Source organism: Myodes glareolus, chromosome 1, assembly GCF_982192425.1.
Source record: "Myodes glareolus chromosome 1, mMyoGla1.1, whole genome shotgun sequence".
NCBI classification, from domain to species: Eukaryota; Metazoa; Chordata; class Mammalia; order Rodentia; family Cricetidae; genus Myodes; species Myodes glareolus.
In genome coordinates, this window is record NC_142026.1 from 141,126,893 (window position 1) to 141,143,798 (window position 16,906).

A 16,906-nucleotide genomic window follows, 5' to 3' on the forward strand; every position below is an offset into this window, starting at 1 on the left:
TCCACTCCTGTATCTAAGCCTTCATATCGTCTGGTAAACCACCATGAATCCCAGAGTACCCTGGTAAGCAATCTCTAGGGGCACCTTGACTGGGATTTTCCCTCTGCTGCAACTAGAAAGTTTGATATTTTAGCTGATCCCCTGTCCCCAGACTGTGCACACATGGATAAAAGTGTGACCAGAGAAGCAGGGCTTCCTTTGAACTTGAATTAATAGAGAAATACATGAATATTAATGTAAGAGAAAGGCAGAGAATGTGCTGCACATCTGTGCACAGATGTTACCTCGTTCACAGGGGATTTAGGGGAGATTTTAACCACTAAGGACAGGACCCAAAGAGAGATCATGCTGTGATGTGGACCTCGGCCTGAACCGAGGTCAGGTTCTATCTGTGATGGAGAGTTCCCCTCTGCCATGAAAACCCAGTAGAGCAAACAGTGTGGAATCCTGCAAACTTAAGAGTCCCGCTGACTTGGGGACCCTGCTGAACCAGGAGTTGGGGCAGACTGTCACAGAGGAAGTCATTCATCAAGGAATAACTGTGAAAAGGAGATGGTTTGAAAATTGACTCAAAATTAGGAACCTGTTTACATAGTTTGAAAAACTCTTAAAGGCATTTTCCCCACTCTGATGTTCAGAAAGGAAAAATTCCTTTTATTTATTTCTTATTGCAAATCCGTCTGTTGTTTCCTGTAGCGAGGAGGCTCTAAGCAAAGCATACGGGCTTCTCATTAGACACATGCGCTATAAGGCCACATGTTGCTTACTCAGGAATGAGTGATGGGACACAGCACCAGTAACTGGTATTGTAAGAGCATCATGGAGCATGCTCACACACACTCCAGTGGCCTTGCCATCTGTCTACAGTCTCACCAGGCACAAACCATGGCCTTCAGTCACCATGGCCAGGAGCGAAATTACTGTCGCAGTTGGCCAACCTTTGAACAGAATGAACTATTTTATACACTACTTCAGAACTGAGGGTCATGTTTTTGGTCAGTCCTGGTCCTTGTAACTTTCTACATGTCTGGTAGAGGACCTTCTAAAATTTCTTTGGTTGTGTTGGAGTTGAAAGGTATGGAACCCAGGGCTTGGTACTATCTAAGACTCACATGGCATCACATGGTGATCTTGAAGGATCAGCATTGCCAATGCAGCCATGGTGCACTCAGGTGCTGTGTAGAGTTTAATCATTTATCTTTATTGAGTTTGGCAACCCTGGGAGACAAGAATTCACGTCACTCCTGATTTAAAGGGCCTGGGGTTCCTGGCCCACACAACACTGACACTACTCTGCAGAGTTATGGATACAGCACAGCAGCCAGCCCTGTTCTCTTATTCCGGTCCCCATGGCCCTGGAGATCTGCCTCCAGCTTAGGAAAGCTCTTAGCCCGGCGGCACACCAGTGGGGGCAGTCACCTAGCTCTTCTGCGGGGCACTGTGCTCAGCACTTCCATCTCAGATGAATTGCTCAGTCCACCCAAGTCTCTGTAGGCCATGACTTTGTCACTACGTCACTACAACATTGCAACTCAAGGGTCACAGACACCTCAGGCACGACATTGTCCTTATAAATGAACAGTGGTGTAAGTAACTGGAAGATGGAGTACCTGCCTTGTCCACCCTCAGATAAGAAAATATGAAGGATGCCTACCCTGAAAACACGCCTGGGTGACCAACCCAACAACAAGGGACAGAGGCAAAGATTCAAGGAGAGGAACCACATGGCACTTTTTTTAGTCTCTGGCAACCACGCTCCTCTAGGAAGTTGACTCACTCAGTCCCAGGAGAGGTGAGAAAAATTACCAACCCCGAATACCTTCCATAAGATTCAAGTGAAGGGCTGCATCATTCATTGGCCCCATTTTCCTGATATGATTTCATAAACCATGTTTCCTGGTATGTTTTGTCTAGTTTAGTGGTTCTTAGCCTGTGGGTCATGACCCCTTGGGCAAACCTCTGTCTTTAAAAATATTTATATTATGATTCATAACAGTAGTGAAATTACAGTTGTGAAGCAGCAAGGAAATAATTTTATGGTCAGTGGTCACCACAGCATGAGGAACTGAATTAAGGGGCCACAGCATTGGGAAGGTTGAGAACGTCTGGGCTAGTCCATAGGTGGTAATGTTTTTGCATAAATAAGTTACTCATTCAACTTTGCTTTCTGGTCTGTGCTGCACAGACCGTGTTTATGTGAATAAACCCCCCTGCCTCTGAGTTTGCTTTCAAATGGACCCAACCATTGCTATAAAATGGAGTCACGCAGGGCAAGGCACAGCCTAACATTGCGTAACCATCCTGGACAGCCAACATCTGTGCCTTACATTTGGGCCACTGAAACATTGGACTCTAAGTAACTGGAATGTCCCCCTGGGTTTTCATTAGAGGAAAAAGGCTGATACCCAGTGCCAGCCGGAGAGGGAGGCTGTCTCCCAGGAACAGATTTTACATTGTCCTGACAAGCTGTCAGACCACCTTGCAGGATAGGCTGAGTCAGTGATGGGCTGAGCCACAACTTGACTGGGTCTTGTTCTCTATTTAAACCTAAGTCAGGACCCCAAAATGGGCCCAATTTGGGGTCACTGGACCTCTTTGTTCCTCTGTTTAGTGTAGTCACATTGAATAAATAACCCATTTTTTTTTCTTTTTACGGTTATGTTTCTCTTAATTGGCTTTCTGGAGACAAAGGTGGATGATGGAGCCTGGTCTGTTAGATGCTCGTGTTCGGGAGACTCAAGTCCTTACCAGGTCCAGGGCTGGGATGCAGTGGACACTGCATTGTTTCTTTGCTCTGTTATCAAGTTTCACTGCAGACAGAGAACATTCTACAACGTGTTTCCAGCAGACAGATTCCTAAAAGAACTAAGAGCCCAGGGGAAGCAGGGAGGTGCATCAAAGGCTGGGGACCAGAGGGAGTCAAAACCTGGGAAGGAGAAGGGGTCAGAGCCTGGGAGAGCAGAGGAGGTCAGAACTTAAAGAGCAGGGGGAGCCGTTAAGATCTCTGTGTATCTTGTGCCATCTAAGGCAAGAAGGAGACAGAAAATGCTGCCAGTGGTGACTGCCAGATCTCAACCTTATCTGGAGCCCCCAGCCTGAAGATGTCAAACACGACTCTTGAGGACCTGAAGAGGACGTGCCTCCCTCCCGAGAATCCAATACAGTAGGAAAGAAGCCTTGCTGAAGTGGGCACCATCCATCCTAAAGAGACAGCTTTGTCTACTTGAAAAGGCAAACCCCTGGGTGGTTCATCACTGCCAAGGGGACCGTACCAGGGGATGGCTGAGGAAGGTGGATACACAGACAGGGCTACAGCCAAGAAAATACTTAGCACTACCAGCTATGCAGACTACAGTCCGGGCACCCATGAGAAACCCTGCAGCGGACATAAGCATGGAGTGAGCAGAGCGCTGAGAGGACCCCAAACAAGCGCCTTGACTCTGAATGTGGATGTCCATGTTACTCTACATGGATAATTTTTTGGTTATATATATATATATATATATATATATATATATATATATATATATGTGTGTGTGTGTGTGTGTGTGTGTGTGTGTGTGTATACACACATGCCTACATGTGTGTATACATACATGCATACATACGTCAGGGAAAGTCGCAACCATATTTTACCATTATCCTTAAGGTTTGAAAAGGCAATAACTGAAAGAGACATTTCCTTTCCCTTGTCTGAGAAACGCTAGTGGCAGAAAGTGTTATAACATATGCTTAGAGTCACCTGGCAGGAGGGAACACCGAGAAATTCCCATTTGCCCAGAGGAAGCAAGGTCAACACTGGCGATATCTGTGAGCCAATTCTTCCTGACACTGTTAGGCTCAAGTAGCATGCGATGCTTCCTGAAATGGAATGGTTTTATTATTCATTTATTGATTCACATGAAAGAGTCTAGTAATGGAACTGCACACTGCCCCATGAGTTCAAAGACGGGTACAGCGAGGTTAACATTTGTGTTGTCAACCAACTCAACAGATAAAGGTTCTCTGAAAAACATGCTGTTTATTTGAAAATGAACAGGGGAGTGGAAGGCAAGGGTGGGGAAGAGGACCTTCCAGAGGCAATTCTGTGTGAACGATCCTTCAGCAGTCATATGTGGCCCAGAACAGTGAAAGGCAGCCTCTGTCCCGGAGGGGGATGCTGGGAAGGCACCCTCACAGCAGCTGTGGCCCTGGAAATCTCACACAATCGTTCTTGTGAACCAGCAGGAGCCAAGCAAGACACCCTCTATCAGTATTTATTTAGCTTGTCTCTGTGTTAGGCACTACATTTGGTTTTGACAAATTCCACACCATGTAGTCATTAACAGAAGGGAGACATCAGGCTTTCAAAAATATCCCCATGAAGAGAAGAGGGAAGAGAATCGACAAGACTGTCAGAGAGGAGAAAGTCAGAATTCTACCCTTGTGAACTGACGGAACACATGTCCTGGAGAAATATGCAGGGTAAGACACAGAGGCGCTTCTGAAGGCTTGGTCTCAAGCCAGAGAAAATAACACACACACACACACACACACACACACACACACACACACACAGAGAGAGAGAGAGAGAGAGAGAGAGAGAGAGAGAGAGAGAGAGAGAAAGAGAGAGAGAGAGTCATTTAGCTCAGTCACCTTCTGTCTCAAGCCAGAGAAAATCAATACACACACACACACACACACACACGCACGCACGCACGCACGCACGCATGCATGCACGCATGCACGCACGCTCGCACACAGCCATTTAGCTCAGTCACCCTCTGTCTTCCTGCATACTGATAGTCTTCCAGCATTGGGTGCCCACAGTGGCCCCCTGCTGGCACTCACTGTCCCATTGCTGTAGTTTAGACATGATCTGTCCCTGCAGACTCACTTGATGTCACTTGATCCCTAAGGTGTCATCTCCCAGAAGGGACTGACCAGCCTCCAGGGAGTGGGCCAGGTCTTTGAGGAGTAGAGCAGGCCCCTGTTGTATAAGGTGGGTTCTGGGCCATGGCCCTGGTTAGTTGATACCCTGTACACACAGGTGCCACTCTGGGCTCACTCACCTTCTTGGCTTCTTGTCCATGTGGTTCCCTCACCAAGACACTTGACAGCTCCTCACTGTGTGCAGCTATCTGCTGGGATCATGAAGAATGAACCTCTTTGCTGTATAAACACCCAGACTCAGGCATGATGTCACAGCCTGATGTGCTCCAGGTCATCCTTGTCTTTTAGGTCTGTCTTCTTGTAGTCAGACATTAGGTTAGAGGCTACCTCTGACCACCGCAGAGAAATGGTCACTGGTCACTCACTGCCTTTTTCTTTCTCTATACGATCTATTCCTCATCTCTTTCTTCTGGTGTGGGAAGTCTTTATGGATATGTGTCACTTTTATTGGTTAATTAATAAAGAAGCTGCTTGGACCTGTGGCAGTGCAGAATAGAGCAAGGTGGGAATTCCAAGTAGAGATAAACGAGAAAAGTAGGCAGAGTCAGGGAGACGCCATGTAGTTGCCGAAGGAGACAGATGCTGGAACCTTACAGGTAAACCACAAGCCTTGTGGTAAAATACAAAATAATAAGAATGTGCTAATTTAAGATGTAAGAGTTAGTTAATTAGAAACCTGAGCTAATAGATGGAGCAGAGTTTTAATTAAAACAGTTTCTGTGTGATTATTTTGGGTCCGGGTGGTCAGGAATGAACAGTCTCTGCCTACATTCTTCCTCTGGTGGTTTGAAAGAAAATGGCCTCCCAAAGGGGGTGGCACTGTTAGGAGGTGTGGCTTTGCTAGAGTAGGTATGGCCTTGTTGGAGGAAGTCTGTCACTGTAGAGGCTTTTGAAGTCTCATATGTTCAAGCCATGTCCAGTGAGACAGTTCACTTCCTGTTGCCTTTGGATTAAGATGTAGAATTCTCCAGCACCATGTCTGCCTGCATGCCGCCATACTCCCAACTGCCATACTCCCCACCATGATGACAATGGACTAAACCTCTGAAACTGAGAGCCATTGCCTCCACTCAATGCTCTCCTTTATAAGAGTTGCTATGGTCACAGCAGTAGAAACCCTAAGACACCCTCTCCACCCTCTCTCTTTTCTTTGTACATGCCACACCCTATTCCCTACAAGGTGGCGTATTTAATATGTATTTGCTTGTTTTTGCTGAGTGCTCAAAACACACAGTGCAACAGTCATTCCCCACAGCCTAGCTTACCCTGTAGGCATTTAAGTCACGTCTTAAATGCACACAGATGTCCTTAGGCTTCCTATGTTTTTCCCTAAGTAACCACTTAAATGCTCTTCCTGCCCAGATAAACTTGCTTTGGCATTATTCAGACTTCAAGAATGTGTCCACAGCCCACGGTTTTGACTCTGCCCGAGCAGTGGAAGAGAGAGAGCGCAGGCCGGGCTTCCTGGCAGAGCCGCTCCCACCATGGCCTTAGCCCACAGCCTCACGGCCACAGAGGGCAGCTCTGCAGCAGCTGCTTCTCCAGGTTCTCCATCATCCCCAGCCACACTCCGCCATGGTGTCACTTTCTGCTTTCCCTTACGGTTGGAGGAGTTCGGAGGTGAACTGGACGGATTCCCAGACCCGACTGACCGTGTTCTCTTTAAAGCACATGTATGAATCTCCCTAAAACCCAAGGAACTTGCTGTGCTCTGTGGCTGTGCTCTGGAGCTGTGGCTGGGGTTGTGGCTCTCGACGTCTTTTAGAACAATGTTTCACTGAAGGAGGAGGCCTCAGCCACAGGACCCTTGGAGCACAGCACAAAACGGATGTTTGAGTGCTGACACGTGGAATCCATATTTAATCACGAACACTGAAACGACAGAGTAAATTTCATAATGTCTGCCATATGCGCGGCAGTGGCATGCCAACAAGGGATTGTGACCTTGGGGTGGATGCTGGGTCCATAGTAGCCACTGGATTTTCAGGGTTCCTGACCCACTGACCTTTAGCGCTTCCTGGGGAACAGAGCAAAGTTGTTTCTTGAGCTTCACCCGCTAGCTGCACACAGCCTCACATCTCTATACCGGCCCCTCACTGGGGTGCTGCCTCTACATCCTGGGAGGCTGGGGTTAGGAAAGGTCACAGTTGCCCCTCAGAAACGTCTGTCCGTACTTACTTCTATCAAAGGATTTCCAGGCCACCTTTGCAATAGCGGAAGTAGGGGCACATGAGCTACTGATGACTCTGGAAATGACCAGTCTTGGCCCTTGTTTGTCCTCATGTAGCCGTGAGAAGATCGCACTGTGACACAGGCTTTGGGTGTGAGATGAAGGAAGAGCCTTGAATGGTTTTTCCATGATGCTGACACTTGAGACAGGTCACTGGCCCATGCCCTTCCTGCATGCCTTAGGCAGGACCGGTTGATGCTGGCTGCTTAAGAGAACAAAGCAGGCAGGAGAGCAGCTGGGCTTGAAGGAGCTAAGCAATGGTGGGTGTCAAGAAATGGCCTTTCAGGCTGTGCTTGGAACATTCTTACAGTAAAGCCTTGGTGTTTTTCTTTGGTCAAAATCTCCTGTCTTATACTTCTTCTTGCAACGGTGCCAGTCTCCAGGGAGCCTGGGCATCTGCTTATTGTAGCTCTGAGTGACCACAGTTGTTCAGAGGCTGTGCCTTCTTAGATGTCACCGTGGAACGGAAGAGGGCACCTAGGCTCCTGGGATTACCCAGTATTAACCCTTCATGGCTCTTTGATCAAGTCCCCCGTCCTCATGGTTAAAAACCCTCAAATGCATGTGTCTGGAGAGTTAGGCATGATAATTTCTGGAACAAGAAACTGGAGTTAAAATGGACCAAAGCTGAGTTCTGCGAAGAAGTATAGGGTAAGCTTTTGGGATACACTCAGGAGGCAGCCTCTGGCATAACACAGCTTAAACTGGGTGATGCAGAGACAGGCCTTCCTATGCTGTGTCTGGGCCGTCTGAGCTGCCACGGGAGTACATTCTGGGGTGGCTAGAGGGGATACAAGCTGTATTTCCATGCATAGTGGGTCTGTCCTCTCAGACACCAACTCGCCCCAGTCTGGCCTCTCACACCTGTTCTTTTGATGGTTTCAGTGAGAATCCACAAATCCTGACTGCCTATGGGGGATTTCCTTCCCTTCCACTGATTCAGACACCACAGTTGACACCTGGAAGCCAGGCGATTAATGAGACAGAAAAGAAATGTCAAATATACATTTGAGTTATTTCTTTGCAGTTTTCTCCCTCCCTTTGGAATGCGTTGCTGGGATTTGAAGGGCCTCTTCTGTCTCTGCTCTAGTCACACAGGGCATTGTGGACTAGTGTCTTCATCCTTTAACAGACTGGACGTTTCCCGAGGGAAAGGATTGTGTCTATTTTATTCTTGTATCCAAATATTCAGAGTAGGACTCTAACAGTGCTTAGTGAATACCCGTTAATGTGAAGTCGATAGATGGGAGAAGGGACTGAACATAAACAACCCTGTCCTGCTGAGGGGTGAGCCCTGCCGGAAGTGCATAACCATAGCAAATAGTTCAAGACCAAGGAAAAATGCACAATTAATAACAAAGGTGAGAAACGGGGCTATCGCTGAGAGACCTTCTTGGGCTCATTCTCTTTAATTTAAATAGTTCAGTGGTCTTGACCCCATGAAATAGGTTTGGTTGCTCATTGCTCTGTGTAACATATGTTAAAACTCCAACCTAGGGTCTCCTTAGATCTATGACTTAAATCTAGGTGGCAGTGCTGTGTCTGGCAGTGTGGGCATACCTCCCTGACCAGTATCCCAGCTCCCTTTTGATGGAGGTTAAATTTACTTCCTGGCAGTGTGTCTGGTGTCAGTAGCTTGTTCTGGTCTGACTCGGGACCCAAAGGTGTCCCAAGTCAAGCTCTAAAGGGAATCAAGGGGATGGGACTGTCCCTTTGACATCCTTGGGTCTCAGTCAGCTTTCTAATGTCTTTGAAGGGGTATGTGGATGCCCATGAGGTCTCAACAATGTTGGCCAGTCCAGGTTAGTAGTCTATTTAATATAAAATCACACTTCAAAACTTTTGCGTTTCTATTTTACAATGGGTCTAGATACTTTATTACAATTTTATTTATACTTAAGTGAAGGGGCGAGGTCAATTGGTAATTAATGATCCGCCAGACTAGTTTACAAAAGATACAGCTTTAATAAAACAGAAGGAAAACTTACACCAGAATCCCAACGGTCCTTCCAGAATGCTGGAGCCAAGCGAGAGAGCGAGGGGAAGCACACCCGCCAGGTTTATAGGTAAATTTTTGCTTAGGGCAACACGCCCAACAGACAGAATGTCATTGGCTGAACTCCCCTATCACTTAAGTGAGTTTTGGGTTCTGTTTTGCTTTCTGCTTTTTTCTTTTAGTGTCTCTGAAGAGTAAATTTTCACAAGGACTAGTCCATTTTCATGCTATCCTGAAGGTCTCTGGGTTAGGATTGTCTAATAAAACAGAACATCTTCTCAGACCCGGAGGGGCTTTGTTTCATCTCATACATAGAGAACTTGAGTCTGAATATGCTCTAAGCTGCACAAGCCCATTGGGCTGTTAATCACGGTTGGATGATTTGTTGCCAGATTTTCATGATTTGTGCTCTGAATTCTTTTTAAAGCACAGCGAATTTTTCCATAAGAAAGCCACTAACTTCCTTCATGCTTACTAAATGGAGTGGAATTCAAACTTCTGATTTAACAACAGTGCTCAAAATAGATTGTTCGATGATCCTTCTGGAATCTCTCCACTAGAAGCTCCTAAACAACTATATGCAAATTCTAGCTTGTAATTTTATGACTTAAAACATCTCATCTATTATCAAAGAGAGAGAACCTGTAATTAAATGCTTTGTTGTTGAGAAATTCCAGAGGGCACTCACACCTGTCACAGTGGACCATCAGGAGAGCTTGGTCGGACACTTCCTCGTCCTTCTATGAAGAGGACAGGGCAAGTCGCTTCTCTGGCAATAAATGATTACACGGAAACAGGTTTCTCTTGTGCACCTAAGATGGGCCAACGGACAACTTGGAGAGGTTGTCACTAATGTATAAGTGGTATCACAGAGCCCAAGGTCTGAGGCACACTACATACCCTGCTGTGTGCTGTATAAGGAACGGACTGCTTCCAACCTGAGTAAATACCCACATGGCATGATCTTCACTGGTCTGGGCGGATTCCTCTTTCCCAAACGCAGTTCACTACAATTTTGAGCAATCTGACATCTTCATGGCTTGGGATGGACTCAAGACCAAGCCTGTGTGCTAACACGGACTTCTCATTCTCTCAATAATGCCTTTCACTATGGTTCCTGTGTCACTGATCAGTAATGGCAAAGAGAGGGAGCATGGCGCTGGTTGGCAGATGATCTCTGCTCTGGTTGTCTGACAGCTATCTATCTAAAACTTGCTGGTCTATGCAAAGACACCACACAGGCAAAGTTTAGTCCCAGCCCCTTGTGGCCCTCACTGTCCCATTATCCTCACCTAAAAGTCACATGGCCTGCAGATCTTGCAGGTGTAATTTTCTCCACACAGTTGTTTCCAGATTCACATATCCAGACCTTCATCTCTTTCTTACACTCCAGGTTGTATCATTGGCCTGTCTGAAATCTGAGCTGGAGAGTTAGCCTTTCAATCTTAATCCCTATACACCAGTCAGATGTCCCAACCCACTCCCTAGACAGCAACGGCAGCTCCCTCCTGCTCTGGGCAGATCCCCATCTCAATCTCCCCACCTCCCAAAATAAAAGCTTTAGCGTGACTTTATTGAAGTTTATGGTTTACCTCTTTCAAATCATTTTCCTCAAGGATTTTTCTTTCACCAACTCAAGGCTAGGATGTTCTACATTATACACCTTTCTGTCCGACATTCCGTTGTCACGGAGCCCAAGCAAGGAAGGTGAGAAGGGTGGGTATGGAGCACACCCAGCCCTTGACGTACAGTGATGAAGCCAGCAATGTTCAACAGTATCATGGCTGTTTCCTGTAAATTCTGTTGTAGTTCTTTACTATCAGAGGGCAACCAGCTTTCAAAGTCTTCACCTATTTATGGTTTCATGTCTGTCTTTCTACACACTTCATCTGTCTGTGAAGTAAGCAGGGCAAGAGCTTTTACTTTCCAGAAGAAAATGCCAAATAAACTCAGGTTCAGTAACCTGACCAAGGTTCCCTTCAAGCCAGGACCAGATTCTCTTCGATGTCTCAACCTTCCTTTAGTTTCCTTTTCCCCCCGCTACTCTGAAATGGTGAGCGCTCCAACATTTCCTCAATCCGTATCTCTTGTGGTCACTTTCTTATTATGTAAATATTTTTTTTGAGAACACACAGTGCACTTTGAATGCTCAGGACTTGGCTTAGTTGATGCTGGTTTTCCACACAAGTTTGATGTTTTCTTGCTGAGAGCTTTGAAATTCAAATGGTAGTCATTAAAGCACTATTATTGCTAAAGCTCTATTGCTTCACAAATAGGATGAAAATACACTTTAAAAATCAGAATTTTCTTCTAATATTTTAGAATAGATATACTTGTGTAAAAAGCATAGAGGCTAAGGTTTCACTTAGGTATCACCACTGGTCTCCTACGTACTTCCCAGACTCAATCTGTTAATAATGCCTTGATGAGTGTGCTTCCAGACTTGTCTCTTGTCACTCAGACTCAATCCAGCAGCAGGTTCCATGGGAGCCTCCTGGAGAAGCATTGAGATCCCTCTCTACTCTGTCTCTGCCTACAGACTTCTTGATGGCAGAACCCAACATCCCTCTGCTCCTAAGGCTTCCCAGATGTTTCTTCCGCTCCACTCGGTCAGGACAAAGTTCCACTGGTTCCTTGCTGGTGCTCTCTGCTCCTCATGACCAGGGTTCCTGTCTCCCTGTGTGACCTCATCCACCACCTCTCCCTAGAGAAAACCTAGTGCTGCCCCCATTCCTGATGAGCCGGTCCATTGTTATGGAATTGTCAGCAGAATCCAAGCTCCTGGTGTCCCCAAATATAGGACCGGAATGTCTGGTGGGAAACTAGCATTATTTCTCTCTCACTTCCCAGGTCCAGGTGAGTGGGGCTGCTCCCTGAGGGCATTGGCCCCATCGCTGTGCACTGCCTAGTAACCAGGGCTCTCACTAAGTCAGGACCACCACATTCTCCTTCCAGGCTTGTCTGACTAGTCCTCACACCCATGCTCTGAGTGCCCCATTTAATTCTTGCTAGGATGCATCTCTCACACAGCAACAAGGCTTGTGGTCACTCCTAAGGTCCCACTTCCCCTTTCTGCTGACCCTGTTCTTGCCAGGGACAATCTTGAAGGTGTCTGTGTGGGTCCCTGCTGGGGTGTTCTGAACATAAACAAAGGACAATGTCTCTGCTGCATTCTATTTATTATTTTGTTTTGTATAAAGTTGCAGCATCTACCTCTGTATAAGCCTTCATTTCTCTTTACACAGGCAGAGGGCAATTTAACCAAAGGAGTGATCCAGAGGAAACCAACCACACACGGTACCATAGCCGAGTCCAACAAATGAACCCTGCCTGAAAGGCCCAAGTCTCACGGCTTAAACACTTCAATGGAGTTTTCACAGGTCAACCCGGAGCTTGGCCGCCCTAAAAAGCCAGGCTTAGCCATTCATTCTCAATGGGGCCATTTAAGAAAAGTGTGAAAAGCAGAGAAAGGCGCTATATTCTGTGTAGCCACATTGGAAAGAAGAAAAATTCAAGAGGTCCAGTTGGCACCCTCTACCCAACCCCACAAGTCCATTTTGGGTGCCATGACATGAGGGTTAGAGTTAAATAAAAAGCAGTGTGTCCATGTAGCTAAGCAAGCCTGTCTTGGTGTCAATCCCTCCTGCAAGGGGGTCAGGTAAGCTGCCAGAACTGGTGAAAACTCTTTCCCGGAGCCAAGCTCCCACTCTAGCTGGTGCCCCAGCCTAAACTTCCTCCAGTCTGATGCCGTCGGACCATTGTTTAGTTTCATAGCTTAAGAGGGGCAGGACACAGTGTCTCTCCAGAATCTTCCTTCCTCCAAGGTAAACTGCCAGAATTTCAGAGGGTGCTAAGGACATTCAGCTAAGAAACAGGTATGCATGATCTTTGACGGGGGAACACAAATGGCCCCAGCCCAAACTACACAGAGTCAGGATATAAAAATGCATGAATCACAGACAGCCTGAAACTGGGGTCTGCCGCTGCTTCTCTGTAAAGGTCAAGTCCACACACCAGAGTGGGGGCTGGAATGGCAGGTGTGTCTCCTGTCCCTGACCCCTGTGTCCTGCTGGGGTGGGAGGATAGGCATGTCCTGGGACCCAGTCACGAATTCTCCAGGGCCTCTGGGATTTCCCTGCTTCCAGAAACTTCAGAGACAAGGAAAGTCTCTCTCCCCTCCCAGTCTCTCTCTCTCTCCCCCCCCATCTCTCTCTCTCCCTCCTTCCCTCTTCCTTTCCCTCCTTCCCTTCTTCTCCCTCCCTCTCCTTTCCCCTCCCCCTTCTCTCCCTCTCTCTCTGTCTGCTGAGCAATTGTGGAGGAAAACAAGCTGCCACAGTTGTCCCTTCTGTTTCTCGAATCTGTCAAGATGTCTGAGGGGTGATTTACGAGACCCTGGAGCAGCTGACACCGATAGATTCTAAACAAAGTGTGGCCGGTCTGGAGCTCATGTGACTGCAGACCTAAGGGTGAGCGTGTGCTCAACCTCTGTGTCTCGAGGTGACGGCTTCAATTTATTATTCCCGTTATGTAACTTTGCTTCAGTGCCCGGCCCTCCATTCCCATGACTTTGTGTTGAAACATATTTGTAAATTCTGGCCTTGCATTCCACAAGAAGCCACAGGCCCTTTATTTATCGCTGTTTGTAAGAGGTCTGAGATTATGAGCAAACTACCCAGTCACACGACAGGGATAAGAAAAGACTTCCTTCCACATTAAGGTAAGATCAATGGCCCTCTGTGGACACAGGTTATCTCTAGTTCACCCTCTGGCACAAATCTGAGGCCACTGGCTCCAGCTGCTGACTCTGCAGCTGCCCAGTGCCCCCACGCCCTTCCAGTGAGAAAGCCTGTGTCCTAACAGCCTTATTGTTAAACTTGCTTTCCTTTGTCAAGGAATGATAACGCGTACACCTGGTCTCTGTGGAAGTGGTGGTGATAGACAGGTGTTGTGATTCATCCTGAGCTCTTGGCATGTTCAGCAACTGAAAGTAGAAAACAAATTAAGAAAAAGTCGGTGTCTTCGTGCTGAGGGAAGTGTTCAAGGAACGGGGCTCCTGTGAAAGACAGAGGATGACCCAGTTCTCTTCCTCCGCCCTGTGTGACCTGGATATTGGACTCAGGTGACCTTTATGCTCTGAGCCATCCCACAGCCCCAACCATCGATAATTTAAAAAAGAAAACAGAAATAATTTGTCTGTCTCTCTTAGGGTGCTCCATGTGGAAGCCGAACTGAGGAGCCTTGTCCTGGGGGCCCGCGAGAGAAGACCTGCAGGCTCTAGCTGGCGCTCAGCCTCCACAAATAACGACTTTGAACCGTGCTCAGCTCAGTGTTTTCCAGCATTGCCTAAACAACTTGACCTGTGGCTCCATCACCTCCTCCCAGGCAGACTGGTTTGCCCTGTGTCCAGAAGCAGGTGGTGCCATCTCTCAGACAGGCCTGAAGTCCTGGGAACACCAGTCTCACAGCGGCAGGCTCTATCATCACTGTCTGAGAGCGCTGCTGCTGTGTGCCAGGGGTGCTCCCTCTTGGATCCGGAGACTTTGGTCACTGCCTTCAAAGCCCGGAGTGATGAGCTCCTTGGTGACCGGACGTGGAGCTGTGAAAACGGGTTTGCAAGTCCAGCACCTGGGTCTCGGGATTGCTAGCCCTGGGGGAGCGTCTCACCCACCCTTGACTCATCCTTGTCTGGGTGGATTAGAAGATCCCAGCCCGTCGAATGGCGGCAGAAGTGAATGAATAACCACCATCTTGAATTAGAAGAACATGGAGAATGGTAACAATCAGGGCCCTCACCGGGGAAACTCTCAGCCCGTCATCCTAGTTTATCATTCCCCTACTTTCTTTGGCTTCGATTTGATGTGTGTTACCTTCTGGGTTGGGAAGTTAGAACTTTCGTTTTAAATGTTTCCACTATTTACTAAATATGCTGGTGTGTAAAATGCTTTTCTAAACTCAGCTGTCAGTCACGCTAGAACCTTGGGGAAAGTGTTTTCATTTTTCTGTTTTAAGTCCATTTGCCTCTTTTTATTTTAAGTGTGGTATTTTTTTGAAAACTAAATCATGTAGGGTCTTTTTAAAGCATGCTTTTGTCTATAGCTTAGCTATCCAGGGTCTTACATTCCATGTTATCACTAGTATGCTGAAGTTACTGTTTGGTTGCATCTGTCACATCTGTTTTTGTTTCTTTCATCTCTTGATTTACTTCAATAAATTAATTATGTTCAACAATCAATTTTTCCTTATATTTTTGAAATATTCCATATTTTATTTTAGGAGTCAACCTATGAAATATGACATGTATCTTTGCATAAATAATGTTTAAAGTAGTGGTTTTATTAATTCCTTATCTAATATTATAACATAAAGTTGCACTCTTATCCACTGTATAAAAGTCACAGTACAGTAACAATCTCCATATTTTTCTATACTGTGTTCTCTTTAAAGACCATTTCTTCTGTGGTCAGCTTTTCTTGCTGCATTTTGTTTTTTAATATAGAAAAACTTCATTTGCTATTCATTTTTTGGGTAGCTGTGAAGAAAGAATTTCATTAATTTTTATCTAACTGGAAATGGTTTTACTTAATTGCTTGTTCTGACAGCTTTAGTGATGCATAACAAGAAAATAAATAGGCAAATATTTAGAGTGTTATCGTGACATAAACACCTATACCCATAAAACAAGAAGTTCATTTCCATCACTAAAACGCTTTCCTTACCTCCCTTGGAGTCCACTCCTCCAAGGGCAACCATTAATTTGATGGCTGTCGTAGTGGCAGCGTTCCATAAAGCCTTGGAGTTGGTGTTCTGCTTTAGTTTTCTCTGACTTTGATGATTTCATATGACAATTATATTGTAGTGTGTGGGTAACTTGCTTCATCATGGCTGTGCAATACTCCACTGCTGCATGGTGTAAAATAATGCACGGACTCATCCACCTGTTGATGAACATTTAGACTTTTACAGTTTGATGTTATTATTAATAAATGGTGATATTGGCATTTGTGTCCCCAAACTTTTGCTTCAAATGCACCAATTCTAGGAGTGGAATAGTTGGGTGATATGGCAGGTCTGTGTGTAGTGTTATAAAATTTGGAAAACTGACATGCAGAGTATTTTCCAGAACTTCTGAGAGGTGAGGTTCCCATCCTTTCTGGTTTCGCTTTGTGTCAATGTGACTGGGTTTGGAATTGCCTAAGAGGGACACCTCAGGACATATTTGTGAGGTCTTTCCATAGAAATTTAACTGAGGAAGGAAGGTTCGCCCTGGATGTAGGCAGTACCCTTCCATGAGATGGGGTACCCGCTGAACAACAGGAGAAAATAAGGCACACTTATACTTTAGCTCTTCTCTGGTCTCTCCACCTTCAAGAAGTCCCAGCCACATACTCATTCTGCAATTTCTTCCCTGCCATGACGGACTGGACCCTCTCAAACTGTGGTCCAAATAACCCTTCCTTTCTTATGTGGCTTTGTGTTAAGTATTGTGTCCTAGTGATGAGAGAAGCAACTAACCCACCACCCTTTCTCATCAACACCCAGTTTGGCCACACCTTCCCTGGTGGGCTTCCCAACAGGACCGTCTGTGGTCTTAGTCTGATTTTCCCCAAAGCCTGGAGTTGAGTCTCTGCCAGTGGCACAGATCTCCAGCCAGTGTTGACATGTCTGTTAAAGTTCTTGCCTGTGTTGGTCTTGAGGTTTTATTACTTCACTCGTTGAGTTCAGGAGACCTTTGTCAGACATTTTCTGTG

The 16,906-nt window shown here is 46.3% G+C and overlaps 1 long non-coding RNA gene across 1 annotated transcript; it reads left to right on the forward strand.

The window, feature by feature from the left end:
* The first annotated feature begins 13,734 nt into the window (after positions 1 to 13,734).
* LOC125391807 (uncharacterized) lies at positions 13,735 to 16,149 on the forward strand. Its single transcript, XR_007229259.3, has 3 exons — positions 13,735 to 13,875; positions 14,051 to 14,277; positions 14,365 to 16,149. It is a non-coding gene; the product is annotated as an uncharacterized LOC125391807 (long non-coding RNA).
* Positions 16,150 to 16,906: the final 757 nt, after the last annotated feature.